This window comes from Lactuca saligna, chromosome 8 (genome assembly GCF_052625555.1).
Source record: "Lactuca saligna cultivar CGN05327 chromosome 8, ASM5262555v1, whole genome shotgun sequence".
Lineage (NCBI taxonomy): Eukaryota > Viridiplantae > Streptophyta > Magnoliopsida > Asterales > Asteraceae > Lactuca > Lactuca saligna.
The window spans coordinates 95,834,190-95,848,205 of record NC_136424.1 but is presented as its reverse complement, the minus strand read 5'-3'; the positions used below and the strand labels follow the sequence as shown (position 1 = coordinate 95,848,205).

The following is a 14,016-nucleotide window of genomic DNA, read 5'->3' as shown; positions in this document are numbered from 1 at the left end:
CCTACTCGGCGAGTCGGACCTATGACTCGCCGAGTCCAAGGCTAAAAATGGAAAATACTCAAATAAGATTTACATACCAGGAACCAGGTGCTACATCTGTATGAAATTTGATAATGATCGTTTCCAAATCCCAAGATTGATCGGAATGTTCCAAACGACATACTAAAACTGCTTGTACACAACATTTCAGCTATATATCGCTAAATTGATTCTATCGACGAATAATAACCATGACGAAAAAGCAAGCAACTTCAAATAGCTTAATTTTACTTGAAATTATACAATCAAAACAAAGTTATAATGCAAAACCATAGCTAAACCATTCTTAAAATTTCAGAAACCAATAACTCCATCACACGATCACACGTTACATACATACAATTTAAAGCATTTTTAACAACAATTTGTATAGAACGGTTTCAGAAAACTAGATGAAAACTACTAGAAAAATATAAGAAAATGTATTCCGATTTAGGGGAAGAAGATTTGTAGGGGTGTTATTTATTTTATTTTATTTTTTTATTTAAAATAATTTTAATTAAAGAAAAAGATAAAAGAAATGAAAAGGGTATAGAAGTCTTTTTTAGGTGGGTGAGGGACCAACCATGATATAAATTTAAAACCACAAAACCATTTATATGAGGTTTTTTAAATTTATAGACTATAATACTATATCCTAGATTTCGAGAAACCACAATGACAATTTTTGAGGTTTTTTGTAATCGAATTAATATGAAATTTATAAATAATAAAAAAATATATATTTGAGCTAAAACCATATAATTTTAACTTCTTAAAAAGCTAATCGTGTAACTTATAAGAATATTTTTTTCCGAGTCATATTTATCTGTTTTTCTATATCAAAACAAGAACATCTTAGGTTAAAAATGTTTTACTTGTGCCTTATCCCCCCCCCCCCCCCCCCCCCTCCTATGTAGATATCTGTTTTGATCGAAGCTTTATTTTGATATTTTTAAGGTATCGCCATCATGCTATATGTAGAGTGTTGATAACAAATGGGTTACCCTTGGTTGTTGGGATGACAACAAAACAAGTTAAGCACTTCTAACAAACGTCAAACAAACTTTGGTGAAACTTGCGGAATAAAACTTCTTAAAAAATTAAATCAAAAACCAAAAACAATATTTAACGTGGTTCGGTCAATGTGATCTGCATCCATAGGTTAGAGAGAGAGTGAGTGAGTGAGAGAGAGAGAGAGAGAGAGAGAGAGAGATTTGCACTCAACATCACAATGACCGTTCTTTTGAAATTATTGTGTACAAGCACTCGCACAAAGAATACTGAATAGGGATATATGCCTATTTATAGGAAAGCATGGAAAACCCTAATTTTGATGGACCAAGCCCATCCCTAATTAGCCTGTAAAGGGGATACCCTAATTTTCATCAAATCACAGAAGGCCATGTAGACGCTTCCGGAATCTTCAACCTCATGAGCATCTTCCATGAGCATCATCCGTGAGCATCTTCCATAAGCATCATATGTGAGCATCTTCCATAAGCATCACCCATGAGCATCATCACATGAGCATCATCCGTGAGCATCTTCCATGAGCATCACTCGTGAGCATATCACATGCGTATCTTCTATGAGCATCATCCACGAGCATCTTCCATGAGCATCACTTGTAAGCATCATCACGTGAGCATCTTTAAGGAGTGGCTCATCTAAGGATATCATGGCTAAAAAAAGGAACACATATGGTGCACCTTCATCACGAAGCATCACAAGATGCTCTATTCCCTTCATAGGTGCTCCATACCCCTTATTAGAAGATTTGTTCCTTTGTCTGATGACTAATTCCCTTCTCAAATCGGTCGTTCCTTTGTCACATGCTTCATGAAATCCAATTGCTCCATGTTGATTTCTAATGCTCTATTGCAACTCCAAGTGCTCCATGTACCTCCAAGTGCTTACTTGTGATTCCTGATGCTCACTTGCAACTCCAAGTGCTCCATGTGTTGGACAAGACTTCATACCCCAACAACCCTACACATTAAAGTTAACTTTTTTTGTCTGTTACATAATTTCTTTTTATGGTTTTTGTTTATATAAGTGAAAATGAGTTCTCCACGAGTAATTTGAACACACACACACCCCTTTAATGTTAAATTCTTGCATCAAATGCCCTCGATTTTTTTACGATGACAAATATAATTACGTTTTTTTTTATAAAAATGATTTTATAAAAATATCAACCACAACCGAAAACATTAAAATAGTAAAATGACACTCAACTTCCCTTTTTGAACATTAAAATAGTAAAATGACACCCAACTTCCCTCTTTGAACCCAATATATGGGAAACAAACTCCTTATACAAATGCGGAGTGATTTGTACACAATAATTTTAGCTGTACACAGTAATTTATGCTTTAGAGGAATGTATTGTACTACTATAAAGCATAAATTGTTGTTTATGGTTAAAAAGTGTTGTGTACAAAATTATCACCCTCGTTTATGGTTCAAAAGTATTGTGTACAAAATTATCATCCTATATAGATACGCCTACCCTCAAATGGAGTACCTCATAATGATGATGTAATAAAAATAGAAGTATGCAAGGTTTAAATAACAATTAAGGAGATCATATATAAACAAGTCTTTCACTATTTGGAAAAATAACCAACTCCCCAAGACAATTAAAAAAACCATTTTGCATATATTTATGCAACAAAGGTGAAATCATATACATCCATATCAATAATCTTGATAATAAACCACTCATAAGCATGCAGAATAAACATAAATGTACCACTTGATATAAATAGTCAAACATGCACAATGATCACTTTAGTGGGTAAACATACAAAATTTAGAGAAAATGGTGGATTCGAGGCCTATCATTGAACATTACAATGAGCTCATGCAAATTCTGGGACAATTTGAACAACACCAGATGAAAATGGACGAGTCTATTTCTATCTCAAGTTGTTATAGACAAGTTACCCCCATTATGGAAGGATTTCAAGCACATTTTGAAACTACAAAAGTAAGAGTTGTCTCTTATACAACTTGGCAGTCACTTATGAATTGAATAGGGCCTTCGGGTTTAAGAAAGTGGAAAAATTAAAGGAAAAAATGTTCATGGATCTTTTGTTAATATGGTGGAAGATGAAAAAAAAATAACAAAGGAAAGAGAAAGAAGAAAGATGACCATCACAAAGGTTCCAACAAGAAACCAAAACTCGTGTGTTGGAATTGCAACGAATCTGGTCACTTGAAACATGATTATGGTTTGAGAAAGAACAAGAATGGTGCAAGCACATCTAGACAATGATCTTAAGATCAAGGTCCACAACCACAACAAGGTTAGACTTTAACTTTTAGAACTACTTTTGTTATATATCATGTAAAATTGATTCCTAAAGCATATTATGTGCAGGATGATGATCACACATGGTGTGTAGACTTGGGAGCGACGAGTCATGTATGTAAAGTTTGTCACTTGTTCAAAGATTTTGAAGTAGTAGATGATGGATCAGTACTCTATATGGGAGACCATAATAAAGCTTTGACTTTTGTCGTGGTTCAGTGTGTCTAGTTTTAAGTTCTCAAAAAAATCTTATTTTTAGAAATATTGTATATGTTTCTAAGATTAGAAAGAACTTGGTATTAAATAAGTGTGATTATAAACAAGTATATGAAGATGATATGTATATCTTATCAAAGTGTGATACATTTGTAGGATTTAGATATTTTCCTAAAGTGTGATATATTTATATGACAATGTTGCAGAATCGATATATATATATATATATATATATATATATATATATATATATATATATATATATATATATATATAGCTTGTTCTAGTATAAATGATTATTGTCTTTGGCATGCTCGCTAAGAAAATGTACATTATAAACAAATGCTTGAAACGTCTAAAAATGGCTAAATACCAACTTTTGACATAAATATAGAAAAGTACAAAACTTGTATGCTAACTAAGATTAACATACATGATTTTCCAGATATAAAAATGAATTATGTTATAAGAAATACATTATTACATTTATAGATGATTATTCTCGTTTTTGTTATGTATACTTATTACATTCTAAGGATGAAACCCTTGCTAAATTTAAAATTTATAAAACTGAAGTTGAGTTGCATCAAAATTAATTATTAAAAAGGCTTTGCACTGGTAGAGGTGGTGAATATTATGATTCTACTTATTTTAAATCAATAGGAATCATATAAGAAACTACAACTACATATACCCCTCAACAAAATGGTATATCAGAAAGGAAAATGTAATTTTATATTGTCATATTTAGAATTGAGTGATGAGTTTTAGGGTAAATCTATGGCTTATAGGTTCTTTGTTTTAGCACCTAATGGTTATGTTTCAATTATTTATGTCATAGAATCAAGAGATGCATTCTTTGATAAAAATCGTTTTTCAACCATACCTAGATCAAATGATATGGTTCCTAGATCTAATGGATTTAATAAGGAAGTTGAAGTTGTACCTAACTCTAATGTTCACTTGAGCTTCAGAGAAGCAAAACATAAAGAAAGGCTAAATATTTTAGTCCTGATTTTCAGCTTTATCTGGTTACAGCTTCTAGAGATGAAATTGCAAATCAACATTCTTATTGTTTTATTGTAAAATGAAGGTCCAAAACATTTCATGATGCAATGAAATCTCAAGATTTTGCTTTCTAGAAAGACGTAATTAATGATGAGATGGATTCTATCAGTGGCGGAGCCATGAATTATGATATGAGGTTACAAACATTGTCAATATATATTCTATGTAGTTATCCAATCTCGACCATTAAAAAAAACATGGTATAATATTTTTAGTTGGGGGTACAATAACATAGAACGTTTTTACAAATAATATTTTTTATATATCTTTAACATCCCACAAATAATGACATAATATTTTCGTCCTTAGATTAATAAATCGCTAACACATATCAGTTACATAAACCAAGATAATCAAGATTTAACAAAACATCATCGAATCAGAGTAAATCACAGAATGCGGAAACATGTGGTGTGTGCTCTACAATCATCCCTAGCTCTTCCATTTGAAAACCAAAGTACCTGAAACATAAACTGAAAATCGTAAGCACAAAGCTTACTGAGTTCCCTAAGATACCTCATACCATACATACAAATAAACATGTAATGGGCCCCGCCCTGTCGTCGAACCCCGTCCGGCATCGGGCCCCGCTCGGTAATAGATTGGGACTTGCCCAACATATATATATATATATATATATATATATATATATATATATATATATATATATATATATATATATATATATATAACATATATCAAGTAAACATAAACACATGCAATAATTACAAAGATATATAGCATACAAAATGGTCATTGGGCCCCGCTCGACATCGAGCTCGCTCAGTAAGCACATAAACACATAACACATACAAGAGTCACGCATACAGCTAGCATACTAACATAGCATAAACATGGGCCGGCATTGGTGCATTCGAACCGCTAAACTCAGTGAGGAGACTCACCTCGATCTGCTGCTAATCAATAACACTCGTGTAATGACCATAAAATTCGAGCCAAATTAAAACCTTTTAATTCGTTCAAAAACCATTATCCATCAATAACCATTGGCATAAATATACAATTTATCATAATACCCCTGAAGTTCAAAGTCAAAGTCCTCAATCAAAGTCAACCTTCCTGATTGACTCTACTCGCCGAGTCAGCCCGCCGACTCGCCGAGTTCTCATATTCAGTAAACTCTCATACCACAACTTAACTCGCCGAGTCGCCCCAAGACTCGTCGAGTCCAACGATCTCTGAGTTTCATCCTGACCAAATCACTAAGTCCCTAACCGAATCACTAATCCAAGGCTTTAACTGAAAGAGGTTAGGTTGTGCGAGCAGAGTCACCGAGTCCAAGAACAGACTCGCCGAGTTCACAACAATCTTCAATAGACTCGCCGAGTTGTTCTTCTAACTCGTCGAGTCCAAGCTCATCATCATAAGACTCTCCGAGTCACCCATGCGACTCAATGTCTGATCTCTAACCCGACTCGCCGAGTCATCTCCCAGACTCGTCGAGTCCATAGGTGCATTCCCATAATCTCGAGTCACATAGCTACTCCTTTGCTCCAAACAATAGAGTCTCTAAGGTCCATTAGTAACATAAAGTTGCTACCTTTACGTGCTTCTTGCCCCATAATACCAAAAACCAAGCTAGAAAGGGACTTAACTCTTGGGGAAAGGCTTTTGCATAACAACTAGAAAGGCTTTTTGCATCAATGATCCATATAGAACTCAGATCTGGAGTTTCACTTCCAGATCTAACTCGTGCTTCAAGATCTCAACAATATTTCTCCAACCAAACCCTAAAACACCATGAAAATGGAACTAGAAAGGAGAAGGCCAAGGATAACGATTCCTTACCTCCAAAATGACCTCCCACTGAAGTATAATCCGGATCTCTTCAAGTCTTCTTGATCTTCAAGATCCCTTCACAAATCACACCAATTTGCTTCCAAGTCTTCTCACAAACGAAATTAGAGCTTCTGGATCCCAAAAGGGTAACAAAGAGGCTGAGGGTGGGTTATAATGTGCTTTATATAGGGCACAACCCCCGTGATTAGGGTTTTCTCCCTTCAGCACCAACTCGTCGAGTACAAGCCGCCGACTCGGCGAGTTGGCCACTTAAACCCTCAACAAATCCCTCTCCGACTCGGTGAGTAAGCATGCCTACTCGTCGAGTCCCTTTCCTTAATTTACAATTTAAGCCCTTTAACAACACCTCTAGAATTTGGGGTGTTACAACTCGGCTGCCGAACCGGAAATCCCACACTAACAACAAATAAATCACAATTAATAATTATGCCATAATCCATTAACTGTTGTATCAACTCATTAGTCCCGACTCCAAGGCCCACTAATGGCCCAATAACACAAATCAAGGCCTAAACCAACCTAAGGCCCACTTAAAGTCATGAGGCCCAACCAGAGCTCAAACAGATACTTCATAGTCTAAGAAACAACCCATCCCAACCGAAGCCCATTCCAAAAGAGTCCAAGACCAAAAGCTTACTGAGGAGACAAATGAGCCGCGTTCCCTGGTGGAGCGCTCGGTGTTCTTCACCTGACCGAGGATCAGGACCGCCTGCCGGAACGTGCCGTGCTCCCGAGATGAACGCGTGGCGTCCCCGACCATTGACCAAAAATTCACCCCAAGGTCTTAATACCTTAAGCCATGACATCCAAATTTCAAAATAGCATAACCTGAGAGACTTAATCCATAAAGTCAAAGGCTTTAAGCCTTTGTATGGCTAAAAAGGTCCAATCATGATTTCAAGCACTTAAACTTCACAAAGTGACTAATAACTCAAGCATGGGAGTACTTAATGCATCAAGACTCCAACTTTATATCAAATCCAACTCGAAAAATGCAAGATCTACAATCCTAGGCTCTTGGAGCGACCCAAATTCACAAAGAGCCTTAAAAGACCATAAAATGCATAATTCAAGCCCTAACTTAGATCTTATGATAAAGAAGCATCAAGATGAAAACTTTATACCTTTAGTGGCTTGCAATTGTGATGAAGAATCTAGATTTAGAAGCTCAACTCCAACCAAGGCTTGATTTCCAAGTTTTTTCTTCTTCAAGGTACCAAAACATAACAACTCAAGGCCCAAGAAAATCTGTATGAGAAAACCATCAAGGTTACGAATTTACACCTCCAAAGGCTAGATCTATCTGAATAAAGCTTGGTTCCAAAAGCTCCAAGCCAATCAATGACTCTTCAAGAAACTCCTTTTTTCTTCCTTAAGCACCCAAACACACTTAAACCACAATAAAGCTCAAGAAATACTCAAATGGAGGCTTGGGTTTTGATCTTAGGGTTAGAGAGGATGGAGGCTGAATGAAACGTGGGCTCGAGGTAAGTTAAGGTCTTTAAATAGGGTCCAAGACCCTAAATTAGGGTTTTAATCTGGCCTGAAGAACGCAACATGTTCCCTTGGGGAACGCAGGGCATTCCTAAATGCTCCCGCATCCAAATTCCTGTGTAAGCCATGCATACCACCCTTGTACGCCATGGGTGCATGGTTTGGTCCAAACCCTTTTAACTTCAAATGATCATAAATTTTGCATCCCTTATCCGTTTTCGACGTTCTTTATATCCAAAAAAGGTAACGAGAAGCCCTACACTTCTATAAACTTTATTTAGTTTGAAAGCCAACAAAATTTAAATCCAAATTTCATAAAAGGCCCGAACCAACGCCTTTACCGATACCCTTGGCCTCTAAAACACAAAGCGACCACTTTCATCAGATAACCAACATTACCCACGTCCAAATGGGTCTAAAACTTTCTTCAAGGGTCCTAATTCTGCTAATACCCAATCCTTGATCACCACCCCGAAATGGGAAACGCTTCGAAACATGGTGTTAGAATATATAAAACAATTTTTTTTTGGAATGCAATAGTACCCCTAACGCCTTGTGTAGCTTCGCCACTGGATTCTATCATGGGAAGTATCACATGAGTTTTATCTAATCTTCATCTCAAATGCAAACTATTGGCTTGTAAGTGAATTTTCAAAAGGAAAATGAAAGTAGATGGATCAAATGGAAAATTTAAGGCTTGGTTGATTATTCAATGTTTTATACAAAAACTTGGTATTGACTACTTTGATACTTATGTACTCATAGCTTGTATTTCAACTATTAGATTGTTGATTTCCTTGGCTGCAATTCGTAATCTAGTTATTCACCAAATTGATATTAAAATAACATTCCTGATTAGTGACTTAGAGGAAGAGGTTTATATGCAACAACCTGAGGGTTTTGTTATGCTTAGTAATGAGCATCAAGTGTGGAAATTGGTTAAGTCGTATGGGTTGAAAAAATCGCCTAAACAGTCGCATCACAAGCTAGATGATGTGGTCTTGACTAATGGTTTTAAATTAAATCAATCAGGCACGTGTGTATATAGTAAATTTGATGAGTCTGGTAAAGGAATAATCATATGCATGCATATGGATGATGTGTTGATCTTTGAACTGATCAATGATAAGTTGATATGACTAAATATTTTTTTTTTCATGTTAATTATCTATGAAGGATACTGGGGAGGCGGGAGTGATTCTAGGAATAAGAATCAAACATGAAAACCAATGAATTTTTATGTCACAATCTAATTACATTGAGAAGGTCCTTAAGAAATTCAATTGTTTAGAGTATTCACAAATGAGTACTCCTATTGATCCAAGTGTGCAACTTATGCCTAATATTAGTCAAGCAGTTTCACAATTTGAATATTCAAAGGTCAAACGTTGTTTGATGTATGTTATGACCATCACAAGGCCTGATATTGCATTTGTTGTAGGAAAGTTCACTAAGTTTACTAGCAATCTAAGTACTCACCACTAGTAAGTAGTAAGGCGGGTGATGAAGCATCTTAATAAAATCATGGATTATGGTTTGACCTGTGTAAGGTTTCCTTCAGTCATACAAGGGTTTTCTTATGCTAGTTGGATTACAGAAATCGAGGACCAATCGTATACAAGTAGTTTGGTTTTCCTTCTTGGAGGAGGTGAGATTTTGTAGGACTCAAAGAAGCAAACTGTCATCACAAATTCAACTATGGAATCTGAATTTGTAGCCTTTGTAGCTGCTAGTAAGGAAATAGAATGGTTAATGAATTTTATTTTTGAAATTCCTTTGTGGCCAAAGCATGTATCACCCATTTCTATATACTGTAATAGTGTTGCCACCTTGACAAAGGCCTATAGCCAAGTATATAATGGAAATTCGCAATATTTAGGTGTTAGACACAATATGGTACGTGATTTTATAACTCAAGACATAATTTCTGTTGAATTTGTTCAATCTCAACATAATTTAGTTGATTACTTGACGAAGGGGTTAGGTAGGGACTTGGTAAGAAAGTCAGTGATAGGTACGAGTTTAAGGACCGCTTGAAATATCTATGGGTAAGATACCTAATTCCCTTATAACACAATGCTAGATGATGAACTCAATGTGGAAAGCTTACTTGTGGAGATCGAAGCGCATTCGTTTATAACATCTCAATGTATGTGCTTGAATATGTAAAACTTACGTTAGGTTAAAGTAATTTCTTAATAGTTCATTTGAAAAAAATGCATATATTGGTGCATGATTTAGAAAAGTTACCTGTGTGAGTGTGATGTTTGTCACTTCTAGAAAACTTAGGTTACGCTTTTATGCACTCATGAATGGATTGGACGCATGGCTTGTAATAATGACAAGTATGAAACTTTAGAATTTGTGTGAAACATATGTGTATAATATCCTTAGTTACTCAAATGAGTTGAGGATCCAATCCCCAGGATACCCAAATTCTCGAGTGTTTGAAATATGTATTATACTAATATGAAATTTCACTATTCAAGAGATTTTCATTTATCCATGAGTTTGATTTTGTGGAATTAAGGATTACACTATAATAGGAGTGAAATGTTGGTGATTTTAGTATCATCGATATTTTAGTGTAGTCAACATTCTATTTGAGATAAGTTGAGTACCTTTTAGTTATATTAGGTGTGGAGTGTACACTCGGATAACTTAAGAGGAATCGAGAACACGAAGGTCTTGAGCAACGTACCTAGTGGGGTTCCAAGGGGTATTGCCCCTAGGTAGGTCTAGGGGAAGCACCCTCTAAGGGGTCCAAAATGGCAGAACCCCTGACGTAGTCAGGGGCTTTAGCTTGGACTTTAAAAAGACCACAAAATTTATGGTGGGCTTGAATCTTGTTTTGATATGTCTATTGTTAACAATCTCGCTAGTTTTCAAACTTGATTAAGTTTACTATTTTGGGACCAAAGTGTTTTCTGTTAATCGTTAACTATGAATTTTTGGGAAATTTTCCATAAATGTTTTTCACTTTTTCTGAAGTATGATTCAGCTAGGCCCTAGCGAGGGGTGTTACAAATAGACAATGAATATAAAGACACTTTGCATGATCATATTGCTAATCAATTATTTATAAAATTCTAACTTTAAAAAAATATGTGCAAACTATTATGCTTAGAGTTTAGTATGTTTTTATGGATTACCAACTATTATGTTTAACATAAGATTTTATATGATGTCTTGTAATTTTTATATTTTTCCAGCTAATATATTTATGTGTTTTATTAAACAGGAATAATTCAGTTAGTACAAAATGATTCAGGATATTAAAATCATATTTTTTGTCATTTAGCAAATATATCCATCAACGTTATTAAATAACATAGTTTTCATTCGAAGTGAATCATTCAGCCTTCAAATAATTTATCTTTAAATCATTTATATATAACATAGTTTTCATTCGAAGTGAACCATTCAGCCCTTAAATAATTTATTTTTAAATCATTTATATATAAGTTGGTGAAAAAATTAAGTATATATTAAAAGGTAATGTGGGTGATGTTTCCACTAACATTTCCTATCCCTATACTTTATAAATGATATTTGTTTATATTTTTTATTTACTTTGTAAAATTATATTTTACACACATCTACTACTTAAAATGCCATTTTGATCCTTTCAATTTTGAAGTTTGTAAAATATCATTTTCATCTCTTCATGTTTCTATCGATATTTGCTACGCATCTACTTTATAAAATGTTATTTTTTCATCCCTTTATTTTTTCTTTATTTTGTAAAATGATATTTTCTACCCATCTACTGTTTAAAATGTTATTTTAATCCTTAAATTTTGAACTTTGTAAAATATCATTTTGACCATTCCATTTTCAAACTTTTATCCCCCATAATATTTATAATTTGATTTTTCTTAATAACTTTTGTTCGTTAACTTAATATATATATATATATATATATATATATATATATATATATATATATATATATATATATATATTTTACGTGTTTATTTTTATGTATGTGTCGGTATAAATTCGAGGTGATCAACGTTTTGACATAAATTTAGAACTTTTGTTCGTTAAAAAAAACTTACTTGCTTTTTTATATGTGCATGTTGGTATAAATTCGAGTTTGTCTACGTCGAATGTTTCGACGTAATTTTTTTTATGTTTTCGTGCTTAGTTTTATATATACTTCCTACGTATGATTCATGTCACATATAATAAATTTTTGATTATTTGAACTTCTGTTCGTTAACTTAAATAAATAATCTTACTTATTTTTATGTACGTTTCAATATAAATTCGAGTTTGTTTACGTTTTGACGTGAATTTTGTGTATGTTTTTTACGTATGAGTTTGGTTACATATAATACGTTTTCATACAGTATAACTTGAAGTTATTCAGTGGTACCGACCTTATATATTTATGTGTCAACAAATGCAACGATACCTAACTTTTATCAATTCAATTATCAAAATTCAACTTACAAAACGGATTGACACCACCGCAACGTGCGGAGGGCAAGTTAAGTTCCCATTAAGATGCAACTTTTTAAATAGGAGTTCAAATTGGTCAAGCTTTTATAGAGATATTTACACTCAGAGCTCGTTCGAATCTAATTTAATAAGTGCAAGTACAAAATACAAGTTTGAACCACATACATTCGTCGCTATTTGCTGCTAATTCCTTACATCTTGAAATGCTTAGGTTGCGTTTAGTTACGGAAAAACAGTTTTCATTTTTCGTTTTTTGTTTTCCCTTTTCGATTTTCGTTTTCCGTTTTCATTTTTCATTGAAAAATTTAGAAAACGTGTTTAGTTAAACTTATTCATTTTTCATTTTCAGTTTTTGAAAATTAGAAAACGTGTTTAGATGTGTATTTTTCTATCGGTTTTTATTTTTAAAAAACGGTAGCGGTGGTAAGGTGTGGGTGGGGGTGGTGACGGTAGTGGGTCGGCGGCGGTGGTGGTGATGACAGGTGATGGTGGTAGCGGCGGCAATTGTGTCAGTGGTGGTGATGACAGGCGACAACGGTGGTGGTGGTGCTAGTGACGGGTTAGTGGCGGTGGTGGTGGTGATGGTAGGTCGGTGATTGTTGTGATGGTGTTGGGTGGGTGGGGGTGCGAGTGTGTGTTTGTGGGGGTATGTATGTATGTGTGTGTGTGTGTTTGTGGGTGGGTATGTGTGGGTTGGTGTGTGTGTGTATGGGTGAGTTGGTATGTGTGTGTGTTTGTGGGTTGGTGTGTGTGTGTATGGGTGGGTTGGTATGTGTGTGTGTGTTTGTGGGTTGGTGTGTGTGTGTGTGTGCGGATGGGTGTGTGCGGGGGTGGGTATGTATGTGTATGTGTTTGTGAGTGTGTGTGTGCGTTTGTGGGTGTGTGTGTGTGTCTGGATGGGTATGTATGTGTGTTTGTGGGTGGGTGGGTATATATGTGTATGTGTGTGGGTTGGTGTGTGTGTGTGTGTACGGGTGGGTGTGTGTGTGTGTGTTTGTGGGTGGGTGCGGGTCGGTGTGTGTGTGTGTGGTTATGTATGTATGTATGTGTGTGTGTGTTTGTGGGTGGGTATGTATGTATGTGTGTGGGTGGGTTGGTGTGTGTGTGAGTGGATATGTATGTGTGTGTGTGTTTGTGGGTTGGTGTGTGTGTGTGCTGGTGGGTGTGTGTGGGGGGTAGGTAGAGGTAGAGTGGGTGTGTGTTTATAAAAAAATTTTGAAATTAGAAAAATGTGGAAAACAATGATTATCAGTTTTCTAAAATTTTCCAACTTCTTTGTAATTTTAGAAAACGGAAAATTTTCATTTTCCGTGAAAAATTTAGAAAAATAGACAAACTAAACCTGTTTTCAAAATTCTCATTTTTCTTGGAAATTTTTTCCGGAAAACGGATCATTTTTCCGCAACTAAACGCACCCTTAGTTACTAAATGCGCATTACAAGGTGAATTTGAGATGGACAATTTGCACTCTTGCATAAGAGTGGCATCAAATTGAAGTTTCCAACTTTAACACTCAAATTTTGGTTAAAAACGAATCGTTAATCTTTCAAGAATGAACCTCCTGAGCCTTCTCCCACATACATATAATTGCAACAATCAACTGAGGCAGCCGC

The 14,016-nt window shown here is 35.0% G+C and overlaps 1 long non-coding RNA gene across 1 annotated transcript; it reads left to right on the top strand.

Annotated features, from left to right (window-relative positions):
- Positions 1 to 898: 898 nt before the first annotated feature.
- On the top strand, positions 899 to 3,743 carry LOC145010771 (uncharacterized). Its single transcript, XR_013663897.1, has 2 exons — positions 899 to 3,332; positions 3,407 to 3,743. It is a non-coding gene; the product is annotated as an uncharacterized LOC145010771 (long non-coding RNA).
- Positions 3,744 to 14,016: the final 10,273 nt, after the last annotated feature.